The sequence below is a fragment of the Miniopterus schreibersii genome (assembly GCF_964146895.1).
Source record: "Miniopterus schreibersii genome assembly, chromosome: X".
In the NCBI taxonomy this organism is placed as follows: Eukaryota; Metazoa; Chordata; class Mammalia; order Chiroptera; family Miniopteridae; genus Miniopterus; species Miniopterus schreibersii.
Genome location: NC_138104.1, coordinates 2,901,019 through 2,924,132, shown reverse-complemented (window position 1 = coordinate 2,924,132; position 23,114 = coordinate 2,901,019). Strand labels below are relative to the sequence as shown.

The following is a 23,114-nucleotide window of genomic DNA, read 5'->3' as shown; positions in this document are numbered from 1 at the left end:
GCAGTTCTGTCTCCTGACCAGCAGGCAAGGCTCAGGGGACCAGATCTTCCTGGGCTTGCCTCAGGACCCCCTAGCCAGGTCCTTGACAGAGTGTGTGAAACTGAAAGAGGACAGTGGGACAAAAGCCTGCCTCAGGCCAGGATTTCTAGTCTCGGGCTTATCTGATGAGGTGTGTGGCGTGGAAACAAAAGAACACGGACTCACAATTCTCATTGCTTTGTTTATTAACCACCATGTAGTTTTGCAGTTTTTTAAAACACACAATGGAGTCGTGGTTACAAAGTGGTGATTGTCTTCTGACACTTGCGACTAGGGACCTGCATTGTCCTTAAACTGCTCACAGAGTGAGCAATAGCAATGTACGGAGACTTCCTGCTCTTCCTCAGGTAACGGGGGTAGAGACACCAGTGACAAGCTAGCTATGAGTGTGGAATAGCAGATGTTGTACAAAGACGTCACCGGACCACGTCGTGGGTAAATTGGGGACCTGGGGGGCAGAGCCTCCATGCCGTCGGTTCCGGCAGTAGCCGTGGGCACAAGCATGTCATGCCCAGGTGTACCCTCCCCACTTGGGCCACCTGCCTCACTTGGACATTCTATATCCATGGCACTGCTGGTGGGCTGCAGATGCAAGTGCTCGGATAACTGGGTAGCACTGGGTTCCCAAGAATTTGGGGGTTTCCTCTGGGCCTTTTCCTCGGCTTCTTTGGCGCCCCTTTTCTGCTGAAGTCGCAGGGAGTACCTTGTTGGGGTCTGCCTCTTGGGTCTCTTTGGAGGCGTTGCACCGCTCCCAGGCCAGCTGCGAGTCGTCTGGGTTCCTTGTGTATTGATGTTCTGGACCAGCCAAGGCTGGTCCCTCTGGAAGTTCCCGTGTCTGTAGATCTGAAACAAAATTAATTATTTTAGTCCTTTGGGTTGAAAATACATCTATTTGACATTAACTGGCCTCTCAGACTCTTTAGTGATCCCTGCAGGTTATCTCTAAGGGGCTTATAGTTTCATATGAAAATCTATACTTTCTCGTCTTTCCATAAGTACTGTCTCAAGTGAAAAAGAGTTATGCCCTGAAATGAAACCCTTTCAGCATATCATTGTTCTTGGTCTACTGGGAAGATGTTTGAGTAACAGAGAACACGAGAAACACGAGGACGTTCTACTTTACCATCACGTTATTTCCTAGGTTGCAAACTGAAGAGTCGCCTGGGCGCACTTTGCTGAATCCATGTAGGTTCAGTAGGCGGGTGAAGCTTTTCAGGCTGTCTGATTCAAAGATTTTCTCGTTGCCCCTTCGGCAAAGAACCTCCTTCTGAAAGAGGTCTTTCTGGATGATCACGGTGTCTCCGTCATCATTCCAGCGCACCGACGTGAAGCAATCCTCCTCCACTATTCTCCAAAGCTTTCTTGGGAAGGACAGTCCCAGAAGAACGTTTCCTTCCACGTTGGTGGCGCCTTGGTTTGGTGGTTGCGGATTGTTTTGAAGACTTGGATCGTGGCTCCCGGCTCTGTCCCCATGGGAGACCAAGGTCTCCAAAGCCTCCCCGGGACCCACCTGCCCATCCTCTGATGGGGCCGGGCTGGCTTTGCCCATCTCATTAGTACTCTGACTAGCCATGGAGCTGCTCTACATCAAAAAGCATTTGCTACCAGGGATCCTATCACTGATCACTGGGGTCAGAAATGCCTTTGGTCACAGCAGGGATGCCCCAAATGTACTGTCCTGAAAATTCTAGAGTGTCGGTCGTGGGGCAACCGGCTGCTTGTCACAGTGGTCATGTGATGTCACAAAGCTGGTTCTCAACTGCTCTGGAGTGTGGGGCCTGGCCAAGTGTGGGGGAGTAGATGTGTGTAGGGCCCCCAGTTTCTCTCTTTTCAGAAAGTACAGAAAAATAAAGCTCATGTTACAAGAAAGGGTGCTTATCTGCTGCCAGGCACATTGTTTCGTGTTGCTAGGCACTGGATGGGTTGAGAAGTCCCGGTCCTATGTCCACTCCCACCCCTACAGCTGGGGGAGGCCTGTTGATGGCCAATTTGCTCAAGGGCCAGGTCTTGGTTAGTCCTAACTTGGCTATCACCAAGACTACCCGGGTCAGGCGGGCTCCTGGGGGACTGTACCTCCCAGAAGATGGTGGTTGGCCCAGGCTCAGTTGGTAGCCCCCCTCTTCAATGCCCCCCCCCTCAAGTTTCCACTTTGGTCTCTTCCAGCTGCTCCTTCTGGCTGGTGGGTCCTGCTCAGATGGGCCCAAAAAAGAGTCGTATTTTCTTACCCTTGGGTCAAGTTGTCCCTCAGGTAGAGCTGTGCTCCAGCACAGTTGGGAGTGCTCCTCTCATTCCTCAACCTCAGTGCTACCCCAAGCAACTCAGACATAGCATTACCCACAGTGTTGGTGTGTGAATGGACAGCCGCACCCTCTGCTGTGCTGGGGAGCCCTCTATTAAGCTCTGTTTGCCCTCAAATCTCACCCTTCTCAGGTCACAAGAGGATTGACTTTAGTTTCCATTTCTTCTCCATAGGAACTCTTTTCACTACCCAGGATGGCCTCACTTTGGGACACCTGCATTTGCCTTCTCAAATCACCCTCCCCAGACCCTTGGGTTCAGCCTCCCTGGAGGCCTCCTCTATACCCCATTTCTTTTCTTCAGTGAGGTTGGTGGGCTTGTGCTTTCCCAGATTTCTGGCCTCCTATTTCCAAATTGGATCTCCTTTGGTACTTCCCCTTTCCATCACTGAGTTGGGGGCTAGGCATATATTCAGCTCTGTAGAAACAAAGCATTCCACTGACTCACTCTCATGCCAGCCCTGTTCTCTTTGCCAGAAGTGCACCGCACCCTCACTTGTGTGTCCCTCTCCTGCCATAGTCTTGACACTAGGCACATTGAACCATTTCGTTTGCTCTTGGGTTAGATACTTTCCAAAGACCCGACTTTACACAGACTCACTACCAAGGAAAATTAAGACTTGTTTAGCTAGCCATGACTGAAGGAAGCCCATAGGAAGATAATCATAAATATGTACTTGAACGTAAATGAGTGTCTGGATGTGAGATGGGACAAAAGCCAGATTCGTCTTCACCATAGAGGAGAGGATACTACAGTGGTTTCAGTGATCCATGTTCTCGAGCTGTTGTGGACCAATTTGGACAACTCTGAATAGGGAGGTAGAGCGGTACCGTGGAAAGGCCCCACCTGCACCGGTCCTAGGTCCTTGCCCCAGCTCTGCCACTAAGTGGGGTCCTTTGTCCTCTCTGAGCGCCAATCCTTTGTTTCTGAAAGGGAAGTGCAAAGGCATTTGGGAAGGGGCCCCTCAGCCTAAGGACTGCATCCTTAATGGAGCCTCAGGTCCAGATTCGGGCTCATGGTCTTTGTGCTTCTAAACAGGCTTACAAAGCATTTATTCAAGAAGCCAGTTCATTCTGGGAGGAAGTGCCCTGGAGGCTAAGACTTGGTGGCTTTTCAGAGAGAGGATCCTGGTGTCTCTGATTAAACAGCCAGCTCCCTTCAGTTGCCTACCAAAGTATTGTGTCTTAAGCGGGTTCTTTAACGATTGAAAATGAGGTGTCCTTGTGGCCTTTGCTAGCTCATGACTCTGCTGATTACTGATTTGAAAGGATTTGCCCATTTTATGGGCTGGAAATTGAAGAGAAGACTCTGGAAGCCACAGTTGGTCATTTCATGGAGAACAGATGTTTATTTGATGTTTAAGGCACTCTCGAGTCCCAAGGCTTCTGTAAGACCATTAGCTCATGTTCTTTGATTCAAGAGCCACCGAATTTCCACTGTGGTGAAGAATCTAGGACCTCAGGCTCATCTTGTCCTCTGAAGATGAAATATTCGCACTGCTGACTTCAGTGGAGCTGAAGAAAAGCATTATGGAAATGGTCTCCCTGGGCTAGCCTCCTCAGTCCCGGAAAATCAGCCCTGGGTCCCGTGACTGCCAGGCAGACAGCCCTTATTAGGTACCCTGCTCAGGACCTTTTGAGAAGGAAGAAGAAAGTTGGAGGAACCACAATACCTGATGTTAAACTATACTATAAGGCCATCGGAATCAAAACAGCCTGGTACTGGCACAAGAACAAGCATGTAGATCAATGGTCCAGAACAGAGCCCAGGAATCAACCCACACCTATACTGTGAATTGATATTTGACAAAGGAGGCAAGAGCACACAATGGTGTAAGACAGTCTCTTCAATAAATGGTGTTGGGAAAATTGGATGGCTACATGCATAAAATGCAACTAGACCACCAACTTACACCATACACAAGAATAAACTGAAAATGGATAAAAGACTTAACTGTAAGTCATGAAACCATAAAAATCCTAGAACAAAACACAGGCAGTAAGATCTCAGGCATCTCTCAGAGCAATATTTTTCCCGATGTCTCCTCGGGCAGGGGAAATAAATGAAAAAATAAGCAAATGGGACTACATCAAACTAAAAAGCTTCTGCCCAGCACAAAACCCGCTCAGAATCAACTGCATGGGAGAACGTATTTGCAATGATACATGGCATAAGGGGTCAATCTCCAAAATATGTAAAGAACTTAAACAACTCAACACCAGGAAGACAAACAAGCCAATTAAAAAATGGGCAAAGGACCTGAACAGACACTTCTCCAAAGAGGACATACAGATCGCCAAGAGACATTTGAAAAAATGCTCAAGGTTGTTAATCATCAGGAAGATGCAAATTAAAACCACAATGAGGTATCACTTCACACCTGTCAGAATGGCTCCATCAACAAATCAACAAACGACATGTGCTGGCGAGGGTGTGGAGAAAGGGGAACCCTGGTGCCCTGCTGGTGGGAATGCAGACTGGTGCAGCCACTATGGAAAACAGTATGGAGGGTCCTCAAAAAATGGGACTACATCGAACTCAAAAGCTTCTGCACAGCAAAAGAAATCAGGCCCCAAATACAAAGGAAACCCATGGTATGGGAGAACGCATTTCCTAAGATGTGTCTGATATGGGGCTGTTTCCCAAAAAGTACAAAGAACTCATACAACTCAACAAGAGGTAGATGAACAATCCAATTAAAAAATGGGTGAAGGACCTGAATAGACACTTCTCCAAAGAGGACATACAGATGGCCAAGAGATGTATGAAAAAATGCTCAATGTCGCTAACCATCAGAGAGATGCAAATTAAAACCACAATGAGGTATCCCTTCACACCTGTCAGAATAGATCCATCAACAAATCAACAAACAGCAAGTGTTGGTGAGGATGTGGAGAAAAGAGAACCATAGTACACTGCTGGTAGGAATGCAGACTGTTCCTCAAAAAATTAAAAATGGAACTGCCTTTTGACCCAGTGATTACCCTTCTGGGAATATGTTGTAAGAATCCTGAAACAGCAATCAGAAAGAATCTATGCACCCCTATGTTCTCAGCAGCATTGTTTACAATAGCTAAGATCTGGAAACAGCCCAAGTGACCATCAGTAGAAGAGTGGATAAAAAAGCTGTGAGACATTTCACCATGGAATACTATGTGGCCCTGAAAAAGCAGAAAATCTTACCTTTGGGGACAGCATGGAGGGACCTGGAGAGTAGTATGCTCAGTGAAATAAGCCAGGCAGAGAAAGTCAAGTATCACATGATCTCACTTATATGTGGAATCTAATGAAGAAAAGAAACTGATGAACAAAGTAGATCCAGAGGCATGGAAGCATGGATCAGACTGATGAATCTCAGAGGGGAGGGGGGAGAGGGGTGGGAAGAGGTTAAGCAAAGAACTTATATGCATATGTGCATAACCCATGGGCACAGAAAATAGTGAGGTGAAGGCCTGGGGAGGAAGGGGGCAGGAGTGGGGTAGAGGGGGTCAATGGGGGGGGGAAGGGAGACATCTGTAATATTTTCAACAATAAAGACAAATTACAAAGGAAAAAAAAAAAAAGAACCAATGGGAAAATATGAACTTTTGCCCAGCCGGGTGTGGCTCAGCGGTTGAGCATCGACCTAGGATCCAGGCGATTGGGGTTCGATTCCCGGTCAGGGCACAGGCCCGGGTTGTGGGCTGCAGCTCATCAATGACTCTCTCATCATTGATGTTTCTATCTCTCTCTCTCCCTCTCCTTTCCTCTCTCTGAAATCAATAAAGATATATTTAAAAAAAAATGAACTTTTGCTTTTGCTTTGAAATAAAAAGCCAAGAAAAATATGAAGATTTATTAATGCCTTCCCACTTTACCCTTCTTTATTTTTGATGACTAGTTCTTTCTAATTAGTTGTTTTAATTTTTCAATTACAGTTTAAATTCAATATTATTCTGTATTAGATTCCTATGTACAATAGAGTGACTAGAAAATCACGTACTTTACACAGTGGTCCCCCTACTGCTTCAAGTATCCACCTGGCCCCATACATACTTATCTTGATATTACTGACTATATTCTCTATGCTGTAGTCCACAACTCCATGGCTATTCTGTAACTGCCAGTTTGTACTTCTTAATCCCTTCACCTTTTTCATCCAGCCCCTCAACTCCCCTGCCGTCTGACAGCTGTCATTCTGTTCTCTGTGTCTATAACTCTGTTTCTATTTTGCTTGTTAGTTCATTTTCTTCATTAGATTCCACATATAAGTGAGATCATGTGATACTTGCCTTTCTCTGTCTGGCTTATTTCACTCAGCATAATACTTTTCGGTCCCTCATGCTGTCCCAAAGGGTAAGAGATCCCTCTTCTTTACAGCTGAGCAGTATTCCATGGTGTAAATGTCCCACAGCTTTTTATCCACTCATCTACTGATGGGCACTTGGGCTGTTTCCAGAGCTTAGCTATTGTAAATTGTGCTGCTATGAACATAGGGGTGCATAAGTTCTTTCTGATTAGTGTTTTGGGACTCTTAGGATATTTTCCTAGAAGTGGGATCACTGGGTCAACTGTCTAGGGTCATACCACACAGACCCTTTCTTTGGTCCCTTGCTGCCCCTTTGAAGATGCGGTGCTTATAGAAACCACAGCCTCATCCCAACAGGTTTAAAAGAAAACAAGCCCCAAACTTCTGAGCAAGGTCCTGGGGGTACACTTGGAGGGGTCTGAGCAGTGCTCAGGGTGTTGCCACTTGCCAGCGATCGCTCCACAGCCATGTTTCTCCCCTTCCCAAAGCAAGGCCTGAATCTGCATGGAGTTCCGTCCCAGCCTCTCCAGCAGCAGGTCCCTCCAGACAGCGTCTTCCCCGTCCCTGTGAGCAATGTGTAATGGCCCCTCTTCTGAAGCAGGCTGCCTCCGTCCTATGCCACTTAGCAGATGGGGTGGCCACTCGGTAGGCCTCCCTGGAAGGCCCCTGGAACTTGGGCTAGAGATGCTCAGCTGCTGATCAGAAGCCTGGGGACATAGGGGGGCCTGTGAGGAAAGACCCTCCTGTTTCAAGATGCATGACTAGTGTCAGGTCATTCCCCCAAGGTCAGGGCCCTGCAGTTCTGTCTCCTGACCAGCAGGCAAGGCTCAGGGGACCAGATCTTCCTGGGCTTGCCTCAGGACCCCCTAGCCAGGTCCTTGACAGAGTGTGTGAAACTGAAAGAGGACAGTGGGGCAAAAGCCTGCCTCAGGCCAGGATTTCTAGTCTCGGGCTTATCTGATGAGGTGTGTGGCGTGGAAACAAAAGAACACGGACTCACAATTCTCATTGCTTTGTTTATTAACCACCATGTAGTTTTGCTATTTTTTAAACACAAAATGGATTCATGGTTACAAAGTGGTGATTGTCTTCCGACACTTGCGACTAGGGACCTGCATTGTCCTTAAACTGCTCACAGAGTGAGCAATAGCAATGTACGGAGACTTCCTGCTCTTCCTCAGGTAACGGGGGTAGAGACACCAGTGACAAGCTAGCTATGAGTGTGGAATAGCAGATGTTGTACAAAGACGTCACCGGACCACGTCGTGGGTAAATTGGGGACCTGGGGGGCAGAGCCTCCATGCCGTCGGTTCCGGCAGTAGCCGTGGGCACAAGCATGTCATGCCCAGGTGTACCCTCCCCACTTGGGCCACCTGCCTCACTTGGACATTCTATATCCATGGCACTGCTGGTGGGCTGCAGATGCAAGTGCTCGGATAACTGGGTAGCACTGGGTTCCCAAGAATTTGGGGGTTTCCTCTGGGCCTTTTCCTCGGCTTCTTTGGCGCCCCTTTTCTGCTGAAGTCGCAGGGAGTACCTTGTTGGGGTCTGCCTCTTGGGTCTCTTTGGAGGCGTTGCACCGCTCCCAGGCCAGCTGCGAGTCATCTGGGTTCCTTGTGTATTGATGTTCTGGACCAGCCAAGGCTGGTCCCTCTGGAAGTTCCCGTGTCTGTAGATCTGAAACAAAATTAATTATTTTAGTCCTTTGGGTTGAAAATACATCTATTTGACATTAACTGGCCTCTCAGACTCTTTAGTGATCCCTGCAGGTTATCTCTAAGGGGCTTATAGTTTCATATGAAAATCTATACTTTCTCGTCTTTCCATAAGTACTGTCTCAAGTGAAAAAGAGTTATGCCCTGAAATGAAACCCTTTCAGCATATCATTGTTCTTGGTCTACTGGGAAGATGTTTGAGTAACAGAGAACACGAGAAACACGAGGACGTTCTACTTTACCATCACGTTATTTCCTAGGTTGCAAACTGAAGAGTCGCCTGGGCGCACTTTGCTGAATCCATGTAGGTTCAGTAGGCGGGTGAAGCTTTTCAGGCTGTCTGATTCAAAGATTTTCTCGTTGCCCCTTCGGCAAAGAACCTCCTTCTGAAAGAGGTCTTTCTGGATGATCACGGTGTCTCCGTCATCATTCCAGCGCACCGACGTGAAGCAATCCTCCTCCACTATTCTCCAAAGCTTCCTTGGGAAGGACAGTCCCAGAAGAACGTTTCCTTCCACGTTGGTGGCGCCTTGGTTTGGTGGTTGCCGGTTGTCTTGAAGACTTGGATCGTGGCTCCCGGCTCTGTCCCCATGGGAGACCAAGGTCTCCAAAGCCTCCCCGGGACCCACCTGCCCATCCTCTGATGGGGCCGGGCTGGCTTTGCCCATCTCATTAGTACTCTGACTAGCCATGGAGCTGCTCTACATCAAAAAGCATTTGCTACCAGGGATCCTATCACTGATCACTGGGGTCAGAAATGCCTTTGGTCACAGCAGGGATGCCCCAAATGTACTGTCCTGAAAATTCTAGTGTCGGTCGTGGGGCAACCGGCTGCTTGTCACAGTGGTCATGTAATGTCACAAAGCTGGTTCTCAACTGCTCTGGAGTGTGGGGCCTGGCCAAGGGTGGGGGAGTAGATGTGTGTAGGGCCACCAGTTTCTCTCTTTTCAGAAAGTACAGAAAAATAAAGCTCATGTTACAAGAAAGGGTGCTTATCTGCTGCCAGGCACATTGTTTCGTGTTGCTAGGCACTGGATGGGTTGAGAAGTCACGATCCTATGTCCGCTCCCACCCCTACAGCTGGGGGAGGCCTGTTGATGGCCAGTTTGCTCAAGGGCCAGGTCTTGGTTAGTCTTAACTTGGCTATCACCAAGACTACCCGGGTCAGGCGGGCTCCTGGGGGACTGTACCTCCCAGAAGATGGTGGTTGGCCCAGGCTCAGTTGGTAGCCCCCCTCTTGAATGCCACCTCCCCCCCAGGTTTCCACTTTGGTCTCTTCCAGCTGCTCCTCCTGGCTGGTGGGTCCTGCTCAGATGGGCCCAAAAAGGAGTCTTATGTTCTTACCCCTGGGTCAAGTTGTCCCTCATGTAGGCCTGTGCTCCAGCACAGTTGGGAGTGCTCCTCTCATTCCTCAACCTCAGTGCTACCCCAAGCAACTCAGACATAGCATTACCCACAGTGTTGGTGTGTGAATGGACAGCCGCACCCTCTGCTGTGCTGGGGAGCCCTCTATTAAGCTCTGTTTGCCCTCAAATCTCACCCTTCTCAGGTCACAAGAGGATTGACTTTAGTTTCCATTTCTTCTCCATAGGAACTCTTTTCACTACCCAGGATGGCCTCACTTTGGGACACCTGCATTTGCCTTCTCAAATCACCCTCCCCAGACCCTTGGGTTCAGCCTCCCTGGAGGCCTCCTCTATACCCCATTTCTTTTCTTCAGTGAGGTTGGTGGGCTTGTGCTTTCCCAGATTTCTGGCCTCCTATTTCCAAATTGGATCTCCTTTGGTACTTCCCCTTTCCATCACTGAGTTGGGGGCTAGGCATATATTCAGCTCTGTAGAAACAAAGCATTCCACTGACTCACTCTCATGCCAGCCCTGTTCTCTTTGCCAGAAGTGCACCGCACCCTCACTTGTGTGTCCCTCTCCTGCCATAGTCTTGACACTAGGCACATTGAACCATTTCATTTGCTCTTGGGTTAGATACTTTCCAAAGACCCGACTTTACACAGACTCACTACCAAGGAAAATTAAGACTTGTTTAGCTAGCCATGACTGAAGGAAGCCCATAGGAAGATAATCATAAATATGTACTTGAACGTAAATGAGTGTCTGGATGTGAGATGGGACAAAAGCCAGATTCGTCTTCACCATAGAGGAGAGGATACTACAGTGGTTTCAGTGATCCATGTTCTCGAGCTGTTGTGGACCAATTTGGACAACTCTGAATAGGGAGGTAGCGCGGTACCGTGGAAAGGCCCCACCTGCACCGGTCCTAGGTCCTTGGCCCAGCTCTGCCACTAAGTGGGGTCCTTTGTCCTCTCTGAGCGCCAATCCTTTGTTTCTGAAAGGGAAGTGCAAAGGCATTTGGGAAGGGGCCCCTCAGCCTAAGGACTGCATCCTTAATGGAGCCTCAGGTCCAGATTCGGGCTCATGGTCTTTGTGCTTCTAAACAGGCTTACAAAGCATTTATTCAAGAAGCCAGTTTATTCTGGGAGGATGTGCCCTGGAGGCTAAGACTTGGTGGCTTTTCAGAGAGAGGATCCTGGTGTCTCTGATTAAACAGCCAGCTCCCTTCAGTTGCCTACCAAAGTATTGTGTCTTAAGCGGGTTCTTTAACGATTGAAAATGAGGTGTCCTTGTGGCCTTTGCTAGCTCATGACTCTGCTGATTACTGATTTGAAAGGATTTGCCCATTTTATGGGCTGGAAATTGAAAAGAAGACTCTGGAAGCCACAGTTGGTCATTTCATGGAGAACAGATGTTTATTTGATGTTTAAGGCACTCTCGAGTCCCAAGGCTTCTGTAAGACCATTAGCTCATGTTCTTTGATTCAAGAGCCACCGAATTTCCACTGTGGTGAAGAATCTAGGACCTCAGGCTCATCTTGTCCTCTGAAGATGAAATATTCGCACTGCTGACTTCAGTGGAGCTGAAGAAAAGCATTATGGAAATGGTCTCCCTGGGCTAGCCTCCTCAGTCCCGGAAAATCAGCCCTGGGTCCCGTGACTGCCAGGCAGACAGCCCTTATTAGGTACCCTGCTCAGGACCTTTTGAGAAGGAAGAAGAAAGTTGGAGGAACCACAATACCTGATGTTAAACTATACTATAAGGCCATCGGAATCAAAACAGCCTGGTACTGGCACAAGAACAAGCATGTAGATCAATGGTCCAGAACAGAGCCCAGGAATCAACCCACACCTATACTGTGAATTGATATTTGACAAAGGAGGCAAGAGCACACAATGGTGTAAGACAGTCTCTTCAATAAATGGTGTTGGGAAAATTGGATGGCTACATGCATAAAATGCAACTAGACCACCAACTTACACCATACACAAGAATAAACTGAAAATGGATAAAAGACTTAACTGTAAGTCATGAAACCATAAAAATCCTAGAACAAAACACAGGCAGTAAGATCTCAGGCATCTCTCAGAGCAATATTTTTCCCGATGTCTCCTCGGGCAGGGGAAATAAATGAAAAAATAAGCAAATGGGACTACATCAAACTAAAAAGCTTCTGCACAGCACAAAACCCGCTCAGAATCAACTGCATGGGAGAACGTATTTGCAATGATACATGGCATAAGGGGTCAATCTCCAAAATATGTAAAGAACTTAAACAACTCAACACCAGGAAGACAAACAAGCCAATTAAAAAATGGGCAAAGGACCTGAACAGACACTTCTCCAAAGAGGACATACAGTTGGCCAAGAGATGTATGAAAAAATGCTCAATGTCGCTAACCATCAGAGAGATGCAAATTAAAACCACAATGAGGTATCCCTTCACACCTGTCAGAATAGATCCATCAACAAATCAACAAACAGCAAGTGTTGGTGAGGATGTGGAGAAAAGAGAACCATAGTACACTGCTGGTAGGAATGCAGACTGTTCCTCAAAAAATTAAAAATGGAACTGCCTTTTGACCCAGTGATTACCCTTCTGGGAATATGTTGTAAGAATCCTGAAACACCAATCAGAAAGAATCTATGCACCCCTATGTTCTCAGCAGCATTGTTTACAATAGCTAAGATCTGGAAACAGCCCAAGTGACCATCAGTAGAAGAGTGGATAAAAAAGCTGTGAGACATTTCACCATGGAATACTATGTGGCCCTGAAAAAGCAGAAAATCTTACCTTTTGGGACAGCATGGAGGGACCTGGAGAGTAGTATGCTCAGTGAAATAAGCCAGGCAGAGAAAGTCAAGTATCACATGATCTCACTTATATGTGGAATCTAATGAAGAAAAGAAACTGATGAACAAAGTAGATCCAGAGGCATGGAAGCATGGATCAGACTGATGAATCTCAGAGGGGAGGGGGGAGAGGGGTGGGAAGAGGTTAAGCAAAGAACTTATATGCATATGTGCATAACCCATGGACACAGAAAATAGTGAGGTGAAGGCCTGGGGAGGAAGGGGGCAGGAGTGGGGTAGAGGGGGTCAATGGGGGGGGAAGGGAGACATCTGTAATATTTTCAACAATAAAGACAAATTACAAAGGAAAAAAAAAAAAAGAACCAATGGGAAAATATGAACTTTTGCCCAGCCGGGTGTGGCTCAGCGGTTGAGCATCGACCTAGGATCCAGGCGATTGGGGTTCGATTCCCGGTCAGGGCACAGGCCCGGGTTGTGGGCTGCAGCTCATCAATGACTCTCTCATCATTGATGTTTCTATCTCTCTCTCTCCCTCTCCTTTCCTCTCTCTGAAATCAATAAAGATATATTTAAAAAAAAATGAACTTTTGCTTTTGCTTTGAAATAAAAAGCCAAGAAAAATATGAAGATTTATTAATGCCTTCCCACTTTACCCTTCTTTATTTTTGATGACTAGTTCTTTCTAATTAGTTGTTTTAATTTTTCAATTACAGTTTAAATTCAATATTATTCTGTATTAGATTCCTATGTACAATAGAGTGACTAGAAAATCACGTACTTTACACAGTGGTCCCCCTACTGCTTCAAGTATCCACCTGGCCCCATACATACTTATCTTGATATACTGACTATATTCTCTATGCTGTAGTCCACAACTCCATGGCTACTCTGTAACTGCCAGTTTGTACTTCTTAATCCCTTCACCTTTTTCCTCCAGCCCCTCAACTCCCCTGCCGTCTGACAGCTGTCATTCTGTTCTCTGTGTCTATAACTCTGTTTCTATTTTGCTTGTTAGTTCATTTTCTTCATTAGATTCCACATATAAGTGAGATCATGTGATACTTGCCTTTCTCTGTCTGGCTTATTTCACTCAGCATAATACTTTTCGGTCCCTCATGCTGTCCCAAAGGGTAAGAGATCCCTCTTCTTTACAGCTGAGCAGTATTCCATGGTGTGAATGTCCCACAGCTTTTTATCCACTCAGCTACTGATGGGCACTTGGGCTGTTTCCAGAGCTTAGCTATTGTAAATTGTGCTGCTATGAACATAGGGGTGCATAAGTTCTTTCTGATTAGTGTTTCGGGACTCTTAGGATATTTTCCTAGAAGTGGGATCACTGGGTCAACTGTCTAGGGTCATACCACACAGACCCTTTCTTTGGTCCCTTGCTGCCCCTTTGAAGATGCGGTGCTTATAGAAACCACAGCCTCATCCCAACAGGTTTAAAAGAAAACAAGCCCCAAACTTCTGAGCAAGGTCCTGGGGGTACACTTGGAGGGGTCTGAGCAGTGCTCAGGGTGTTGCCACTTGCCAGCGATCGCTCCACAGCCATGTTTCTCGCCTTCCCAAAGCAAGGCCTGAATCTGCATGGAGTTCCGTCCCAGCCTCTCCAGCAGCAGGTCCCTCCAGACAGCGTCTTCCCCGTCCCTGTGAGCAATGTGTAATGGCCCCTCTTCTGAAGCAGGCTGCCTCCGTCCTATGCCACTTAGCAGATGGGGTGGCCCGAGTCTTAGGTAGGCCTCCCTGGAAGGCCCCTGGAACTTGGGCTAGAGATGCTCAGCTGCTGATCAGAAGCCTGGGGACATAGGGGGGCCTGTGAGGAAAGACCCTCCTGTTTCAAGATGCATGACTAGTGTCAGGTCATTCCCCCAAGGTCAGGGCCCTGCAGTTCTGTCTCCTGACCAGCAGGCAAGGCTCAGGGGACCAGATCTTCCTGGGCTTGCCTCAGGACCCCCTAGCCAGGTCCTTGACAGAGTGTGTGAAACTGAAAGAGGACAGTGGGACAAAAGCCTGCCTCAGGCCAGGATTTCTAGTCTCGGGCTTATCTGATGAGGTGTGTGGCGTGGAAACAAAAGAACACGGACTCACAATTCTCATTGCTTTGTTTATTAACCACCATGTAGTTTTGCAGTTTTTTAAAACACACAATGGAGTCGTGGTTACAAAGTGGTGATTGTCTTCTGACACTTGCGACTAGGGACCTGCATTGTCCTTAAACTGCTCACAGAGTGAGCAATAGCAATGTACGGAGACTTCCTGCTCTTCCTCAGGTAACGGGGGTAGAGACACCAGTGACAAGCTAGCTATGAGTGTGGAATAGCAGATGTTGTACAAAGACGTCACCGGACCACGTCGTGGGTAAATTGGGGACCTGGGGGGCAGAGCCTCCATGCCGTCGGTTCCGGCAGTAGCCGTGGGCACAAGCATGTCATGCCCAGGTGTACCCTCCCCACTTGGGCCACCTGCCTCACTTGGACATTCTATATCCATGGCACTGCTGGTGGGCTGCAGATGCAAGTGCTCGGATAACTGGGTAGCACTGGGTTCCCAAGAATTTGGGGGTTTCCTCTGGGCCTTTTCCTCGGCTTCTTTGGCGCCCCTTTTCTGCTGAAGTCGCAGGGAGTACCTAGTTGGGGTCTGCCTCTTGGGTCTCTTTGGAGGCGTTGCACCGCTCCCAGGCCAGCTGCGAGTCATCTGGGTTCCTTGTGTATTGATGTTCTGGACCAGCCAAGGCTGGTCCCTCTGGAAGTTCCCGTGTCTGTAGATCTGAAACAAAATTAATTATTTTAGTCCTTTGGGTTGAAAATACATCTATTTGACATTAACTGGCCTCTCAGAATCTTTAGTGATCCCTGCAGGTTATCTCTAAGGGGCTTATAGTTTCATATGAAAATCTATACTTTCTCGTCTTTCCATAAGTACTGTCTCAAGTGAAAAAGAGTTATGCCCTGAAATGAAACCCTTTCAGCATATCATTGTTCTTGGTCTACTGGGAAGATGTTTGAGTAACAGAGAACACGAGAAACACGAGGACGTTCTACTTTACCATCACGTTATTTCCTAGGTTGCAAACTGAAGAGTCGCCTGGGCGCACTTTGCTGAATCCATGTAGGTTCAGTAGGCGGGTGAAGCTTTTCAGGCTGTCTGATTCAAAGATTTTCTCGTTGCCCCTTCGGCAAAGAACCTCCTTCTGAAAGAGGTCTTTCTGGATGATCACGGTGTCTCCGTCATCATTCCAGCGCACCGACGTGAAGCAATCCTCCTCCACTATTCTCCAAAGCTTCCTTGGGAAGGACAGTCCCAGAAGAACGTTTCCTTCCACGTTGGTGGCGCCTTGGTTTGGTGGTTGCGGGTTGTTTTGAAGACTTGGATTGTGGCTTCCGGCTCTGTCCCCATGGGAGACCAAGGTCTCCAAAGCCTCCCCGGGACCCACCTGCCCATCCTCTGATGGGGCCGGGCTGGCTTTGCCCATCTCATTAGTACTCTGACTAGCCATGGATCTGCTCTACATCAAAAAGCATTTGCTACCAAGGATCCTATCACTGATCACTGGGGTCAGAAATGCCTTTGGTCACAGCAGGGATGCCCCAAATGTACTGTCCTGAAAATTCTAGTGTCGGTCGTGGGGCAACCGGCTGCTTGTCACAGTGGTCATGTAATGTCACAAAGCTGGTTCTCAACTGCTCTGGAGTGTGGGGCCTGGCCGAGTGTGGGGGAGTAGATGTGTGTAGGGCCCCCAGTTTCTCTCTTTTCAGAAAGTACAGAAAAATAAAGCTCATGTTACAAGAAAGGGTGCTTATCTGCTGCCAGGCACATTGTTTCGTGTTGCTAGGCACTGAATGGGTTGAGAAGTCACGGTCCTATGTCCACTCCCACCACTACAGCTGGGGGAGGCCTGTTGATGGCCAATTTGCTCAAGGGCCAGGTCTTGGTTAGTCCTAACTTGGCTATCACCAAGACTACCCGGGTCAGGTGGGCTCCTAGGGGACTGTACCTCCCAGAAGATGGTGGTTGGCCCAGGCTCAGTTGTTAGCCCCCCTCTTGAATGCCACCGCCCCCCCAGGTTTCCACTTTGGTCTCTTCCAGCTGCTCCTCCTGGCTGGTGGGTCCTGCTCAGATGGGCCCAAAAAAGAGTCTTATGTTCTTACCCCTGGGTCAAGTTGTCCCTCATGTAGGCCTGTGCTCCAGCACAGTTGGGAGTGCTCCTCTCATTCCTCAACCTCAGTGCTACCCCAAGCAACTCAGACATAGCATTACCCACAGTGTTGGTGTGTGAATGGACAGCCGCACCCTCTGCTGTGCTGGGGAGCTCTCTATTAAGCTCTGTTTGCCCTCAAATCTCACCCTTCTCAGGTCACAAGAGGATTGACTTTAGTTTCCATTTCTTCTCCATAGGAACTCTTTTCACTACCCAGGATGGCCTCACTTTGGGACACCTGCATTTGCCTTCTCAAATCACCCTCCCCAGACCCTTGGGTTCAGCCTCCCTGGAGGCCTCCTCAATACCCCATTTCTTTTCTTCAGTGAGGTTGGTGGGCTTGTGCTTTCCCAGATTTCTGGCCTCCTATTTCCAAATTGGATCTCCTTTGGTACTTCCCCTTTCCATCACTGAGTTGGGGGCTAGGCATATATTCAGCTCTGTAGAAACAAAGCATTCCACTGACTCACTCTCATGCCAGCCCTGTTCTCTTTGCCAGAAGTGCACCGCACCCTCACTTGTGTGTCCCTCTCCTGCCATAGTCTTGACACTAGGCACATTGAACCATTTCATTTGCTCTTGGGTTAGAAACTTTCCAAAGACCCGACTTTACACAGACTCACTACCAAGGAAAATTAAGACTTGTTTAGCTAGCCATGACTGAAGGAAGCCCATAGGAAGATAATCATAAATATGTACTTGAACGTAAATGAGTGTCTGGATGTGAGATGGGACAAAAGCCAGATTCGTCTTCACCATAGAGGAGAGGATACTACAGTGGTTTCAGTGATCCATGTTCTCGAGCTGTTGTGGACCAATTTGGACAACTCTGAATAGGGAGGTAGAGCGGTACCGTGGAAAGGCCCCACCTGCACCGGTCCTAGGTCCTTGCCCCAGCTCTGCCACTAAGTGGGGTCCTTTGTCCTCTCTGAGCGCCAATCCTTTGTTTCTGAAAGGGAAGTGCAAAGGCATTTGGGAAGGGGCCCCTCAGCCTAAGGACTGCATCCTTAATGGAGCCTCAGGTCCAGATTCGGGCTCATGGTCTTTGTGCTTCTAAACAGGCTTACAAAGCATTTATTCAAGAAGCCAGTTTATTCTGGGAGGATGTGCCCTGGAGGCTAAGACTTGGTGGCTTTTCAGAGAGGATCCTGGTGTCTCTGATTAAACAGCCAGCTCCCTTCAGTTGCCTACCAAAGTATTGTGTCTTAAGCGGGTTCTTTAACGATTGAAAATGAGGTGTCCTTGTGGCCTTTGCTAGCTCATGACTCTGCTGATTACTGATTTGAAAGGATTTGCCCATTTTATGGGCTGGAAATTGAAGAGAAGACTCTGGAAGCCACAGTTGGTCATTTCATGGAGAACAGATGTTTATTTGATGTTTAAGGCACTCTCGAGTCCCAAGGCTTCTGTAAGACCATTAGCTCATGTTCTTTGATTCAAGAGCCACCGAATTTCCACTGTGGTGAAGAATCTAGGACCTCAGGCTCATCTTGTCCTCTGAAGATGAAATATTCGCACTGCTGACTTCAGTGGAGCTGAAGAAAAGCATTATGGAAATGGTCTCCCTGGGCTAGCCTCCTCAGTCCCGGAAAATCAGCCCTGGGTCCCGTGACTGCCAGGCAGACAGCCCTTATTAGGTACCCTGCTCAGGACCTTTTGAGAAGGAAGAAGAAAGTTGGAGGAACCACAATACCTGATGTTAAACTATACTATAAGGCCATCGGAATCAAAACAGCCTGGTACTGGCACAAGAACAAGCATGTAGATCAATGGACCAGAACAGAGCCCAGGAATCAACCCACACCTATACTGTGAATTGATATTTGACAAAGGAGGCAAGAGCACACAATGGGGTAAGACAGTCTCTTCAATAAATGGTGTTGGGAAAATTGGATGGCTACATGCATAAAATGCAACTAGACCACCAACTTACACCATACACAAGAATAAACTGAAAATGGATAAAAGACTTAACTGTAAGCCATGAAACCATAAAAATCCTAGAACAAAACACAGGCAGTAAGATCTCAGGCATCTCTCAGAGCAATATTTTTCCCGATGTCTCCTCGGGCAGGGGAAATAAATGAAAAAATAAGCAAATGGGACTACATCAAACTAAAAAGCTTCTGCACAGCACAAAACCCGCTCAGAATCAACTGCATGGGAGAACGTATTTGCAATGATACATGGCATAAGGGGTCAATCTCCAAAATATGTAAAGAACTTAAACAACTCAACACCAGGAAGACAAACAAGCCAATTAAAAAATGGGCAAAGGACCTGAACAGACACTTTTCCAAAGAGGACATACAGATCGCCAAGAGACATTTGAAAAATTGCTCAAGGTTGTTAATCATCAAGAAGATGCAAATTAAAACCACAATGAGGTATCACTTCACACCTGTCAGAATGGCTCCATCAACAAATCAAGAAACGACATGTGCTGGTGAGGATGTGAAGAAAGGGGACCCTGGTGCCCTGCTGGTGGGAATGCAGACTGCTACAGCCACTATGGAAAACAGTATGGAGGGTCCTCAAAAATTAAAAATGGAGCTGTCTTTTGACCCAATGGTCCCAGTCCTAGGAATATATTCTAAGAATCCTGAGACACTAATCAGAAAGAATTTACGCACCCCTTTGTTCATAGCAGCTCAGTTTGCAATAGCTAAGATCTGGTAACAGCACAAGTGCCCATCGGTAGATGAGTGGATCAAAAAGCTGTGGGACATTCACAGCATGGAATACTATGCAGCTCTAAAGAAGAAGGAACTTTTTATCCTTTGGGACACTATGGATGGACCTGGGGAATATTATGCTAAGTGCAATAAGCCAGGTAGAGAAAGACAAACATCACATGATCTCACTTTTATGTGGAATCTAAAGAACTTAATACACTGATGAACAAAATAGGCTCATTAATATAGAAGCATAGAACAGACTGAGAAATCACAGAGGGAAAGAGGGGGAGTGTGGGGAAAGTTTAACCAAAGAATTTATATACATATAAGCACAACCCAAGGATATAGACAATAGTGTCTTGAGGGACTGGGGAGGGGGTTCGGGGCAGGTTGGATGGGATCAATAGGGAGAAAAAGGGACTTGTGTAATATTTTGAACTATAAAACATAAACAAACAAACAAAAAAACTTCTTGTTTGTGTGACTTGTAAAATCACACAATGTTAAAATGCAAGTAATAATAGTATCTATCTTGTATAGTTGCTCTGAGTACTAAATGTGATAATACATCTAGAGTACTTAGCACCATGTCTGGCATATGACAAGCACTCAGTAATGCTTAGTTATCATCATCATCTTTTTCATCTCACCACAAACAATATCTAGTTTATCAGTAGTTCAGTGTGTCTTAACTGATTCTCTAGAAACAATAGAGTCATTTCTTTGGACATAATAGGTTATAGGGGAAACAGAAGCACTATTTCCTTTGAACCAATCTTAGAAATATTACTCAGATCCCTAGGCTGTCTTGTCCCATTGCATTAATGCCATTATGTCACTTTATAAATGTTATTTATCAGTTTTCATTCAAGAGACAGGCCAGAGGTCTTCTGCAGGGGCCCAGTCCCAGGGGTCCAGGGGTCCCCAACGGTATGCATGGCATCGGCGAAGAATGAAGGACACAGAGACAGCGTTCAGAGAATCAGGACAATCAGCTTCTTCTCTCTATTGCTGTGTTACAACTGTATTTATACTATTTGATTTTATTGCTGGTTAAGCAACATGACATCATGCTTTGTTCCGGTTTCTGTTTTGGCCTTTCACAGTTAATGAATATACCTTCCTATCTGACCTTTGCTAAAGAATTTACATCTGTTTAGGTATGTTCATTTTAGCCTTACCTATTGTTTATATTTCTATAGGCTATTCTACAGGTTAATCTCTAGTTTGTTATTTATATTCTGAAGTTACTATTTTATTGCTCTACCACATAGCTAAAAGGAGAATAACTCAGCCAGCTTTTCTCATGTGAAGGTTACGCGAGTCCTAAGTAAGGCTCTGGAGCTGCGTGTGATTGTTTTCAGCTCTGGTGACTGACCGCCTGGCTGGCACCTGCCTTGGTCTCCCCGCTCACACTCCCTGCAGCAGTCCCTCCTCATAGTGACATCCTGTGTATAAGGGTCCAGGTGTAGATTGAAATCAGCTCTTTCCTAGGCTGCTCTTTCCTTGTGGGGATTCCCAGAGTTTTCCATTAATATGAACATCCCCCAGTAATACATTCCTCACTGGGAACTCCCTGGTGGCCTCCCTGTGGATGGCCCTGCGCCGCCGAGTCAGCGGGGGCCCCGCCCCAGGCCTCGTCCCTGGTGGGGACCTCCCTGTGGTAATGGGTCTAACAAGTCCTAACCCTTCTGCTGACAGCCTGAGTTCCTCACAAGCGCCACATGACTTTCCTGTACTCCTTGGGGCTCTTACTGAATCATTGTCTTTTCCAGTCCCACCCAATCCCCCTGCTAGGGAAAAGTTTCCAGCTAGGGCAATGCCCTTTTCTGGTGCAGTGACTCAGGTAAGGACACAGAGCCTTAGGAAGGGGAACAAGCATGGGAAGAGAGATGCGCCATACGCCAGGTCCCATGGAGCACTGGCTGTGCAGATGTCCCCTCCTTAAGGGACTGTGTCAAGCAGCAAGGATGGAACGGCTTCCGGCAGTCTTCAGGGCCTTAACTAAAATACTAGAAGAAACAGCAGTGGAGAAAGGAGTTGAAAGAAAGAAATGAGCTATGTATAAAGGTGAACGGAATCATTAAAAATGAAAGATTCTAGGTTTGAATAAATGGATTGATTTAATAGTAAAAAGTTATTAAAGAGGCAGAGACAGAACCTGAAATGAGAGGGCAAAGTGGAGGTTGGGTAGATAGTGGGAAAAGGTTAGTGCAGATGCAGGGCACTTGGTTCCAGGAATAGAGCCTAGAAAGTCAAATTGGGAGAGGTTGGGTTGGGAGAGACCTGGACGTCCCTGAGGTGAGATGGCAGAAAGGTCCTGCATCAAGCTGTACTTTTCCACCTACATTTTTTGCTTCTGAAGCTTGACAGCTGAGCGAAGAACAGATCAAAGAGATCATGCATGGACAGAGGCTGAAGGTCACGAAGAGTCACTGAAAAGATGTAATTCAGGGAGTCAACATTTTCTACTACAACATTAGTCTCCATTTTTGCAGATGATTTTCCACATCGACTTCATATTATACCCTGCTTCCAGGCAACTGGACAAAATACTGTAACTCTCAGCTTTGCTTAGAATCATTTAGTATTTTTCACTTCTAATGAAGCAGTCACAGAAAGATAGACATTCAGTACATTAACATAAAAATCTCTGGGGTGATGTTATAAAACTCAGCATTTATTAACCACACAGCTACATTATTTTTAACAAGCTGGGATGCAACATTCATTTACTCCTTTCACCATCTTCAGAGGTCACCAGATATTGAGGTCCCTGGCAGCACTACTAGTGAGCTAAATATTTTAATACATAATGTAAAAGCTTTTTATAGAGGAATACAAGTTTAGCTAGAGTGTCCACTCAGCACTAAGGCATGCAGGTTTTTTTCCCTATATTGAATCAAATTTGTTGACATGTTGCTCCATAGAGTCCTTAAAACCTGACTTCTCCCAGATTTATTATAAACTCGGTACAGACCATTCTGCACCTCACAGAGCACTATCTGCCACATCTGCCATGGTTCTGTCTCCAAAAGCCGATGCTCAGTGACTTCATCAGCCTGGAAGAAGTTGGCACTATGGAAATTAGACTACATTGTTTGGCCAGTTACAGGGCAATGGGATGTTTACATAGTCTAAAATGTATCGATCGATTGTTTAAACATTTTCTTTCCCTGCCTCTCAGGAGAATATAAAAGTTAAAGGCAAGGCAGAAATAGTTCTCCAAACCACAGTGCTATCTGTCGGTATCTTTCCCTCTCAGAAAACAAAAGGAGGTAAACATTTCTGAATATCTGAATTTTGCAAAGTTAGATGATTTTCCTAACTTTAACCTACATTTAAACTGCTATGCATCCCAAACAGTCGGGCCTTCGGGAAACAAACTACGCGCAGCACAATGAAAATGTTTCTGATGCCTCATCCTTATCAGTGGCACTAAAGACTGCCGTGCTGGTTTCCTATTGCTTTCCTAACAAATCACCACAAACTTGAGGTTTAACCAATACCAATTTATTACCTTTCAGTTTTACAGGTCTGAAATCTTACATGGGTTTCGCTGGGTTAAAAATCAAGGTGTTGGCAGCCCTTCCTTCTGGGAGAATCTAGAAGAAATCGTTGCTTCTGGAGGCTGCTCACCCTCTTTGGCTCCTGCCCCTCTCCTTCCATCCTCAAACCCAGCAGCGCAGTTTCTTCATATGTCCCTCTCTTCTGACCCCTGCTTTCGTCAACTCT

At 46.7% G+C, this 23,114-nt stretch overlaps 3 pseudogenes across 3 annotated transcripts; all 3 read right to left on the bottom strand.

Moving 5' to 3' along the window:
• Positions 1-309: 309 nt before the first annotated feature.
• Positions 310-1,612, bottom strand: LOC308551692 (heat shock transcription factor, X-linked member 3 pseudogene; annotated as a pseudogene). The gene is made up of 2 exons: positions 1,163-1,612; positions 310-882 (listed from the first exon to the last, which is right to left on the bottom strand). The product of its transcript is annotated as a heat shock transcription factor, X-linked member 3 pseudogene (transcript).
• Positions 1,613-7,729: 6,117 nt separating this feature from the next.
• On the bottom strand, positions 7,730-9,032 carry LOC308551691 (heat shock transcription factor, X-linked member 3 pseudogene; annotated as a pseudogene). The gene is made up of 2 exons: positions 8,583-9,032; positions 7,730-8,302 (listed from the first exon to the last, which is right to left on the bottom strand). The product of its transcript is annotated as a heat shock transcription factor, X-linked member 3 pseudogene (transcript).
• A 5,664-nt stretch (positions 9,033-14,696) lies between these two features.
• Positions 14,697-15,999, bottom strand: LOC308551690 (heat shock transcription factor, X-linked member 3 pseudogene; annotated as a pseudogene). Its single transcript has 2 exons — positions 15,550-15,999; positions 14,697-15,269 (listed from the first exon to the last, which is right to left on the bottom strand). The product of its transcript is annotated as a heat shock transcription factor, X-linked member 3 pseudogene (transcript).
• Positions 16,000-23,114: the final 7,115 nt, after the last annotated feature.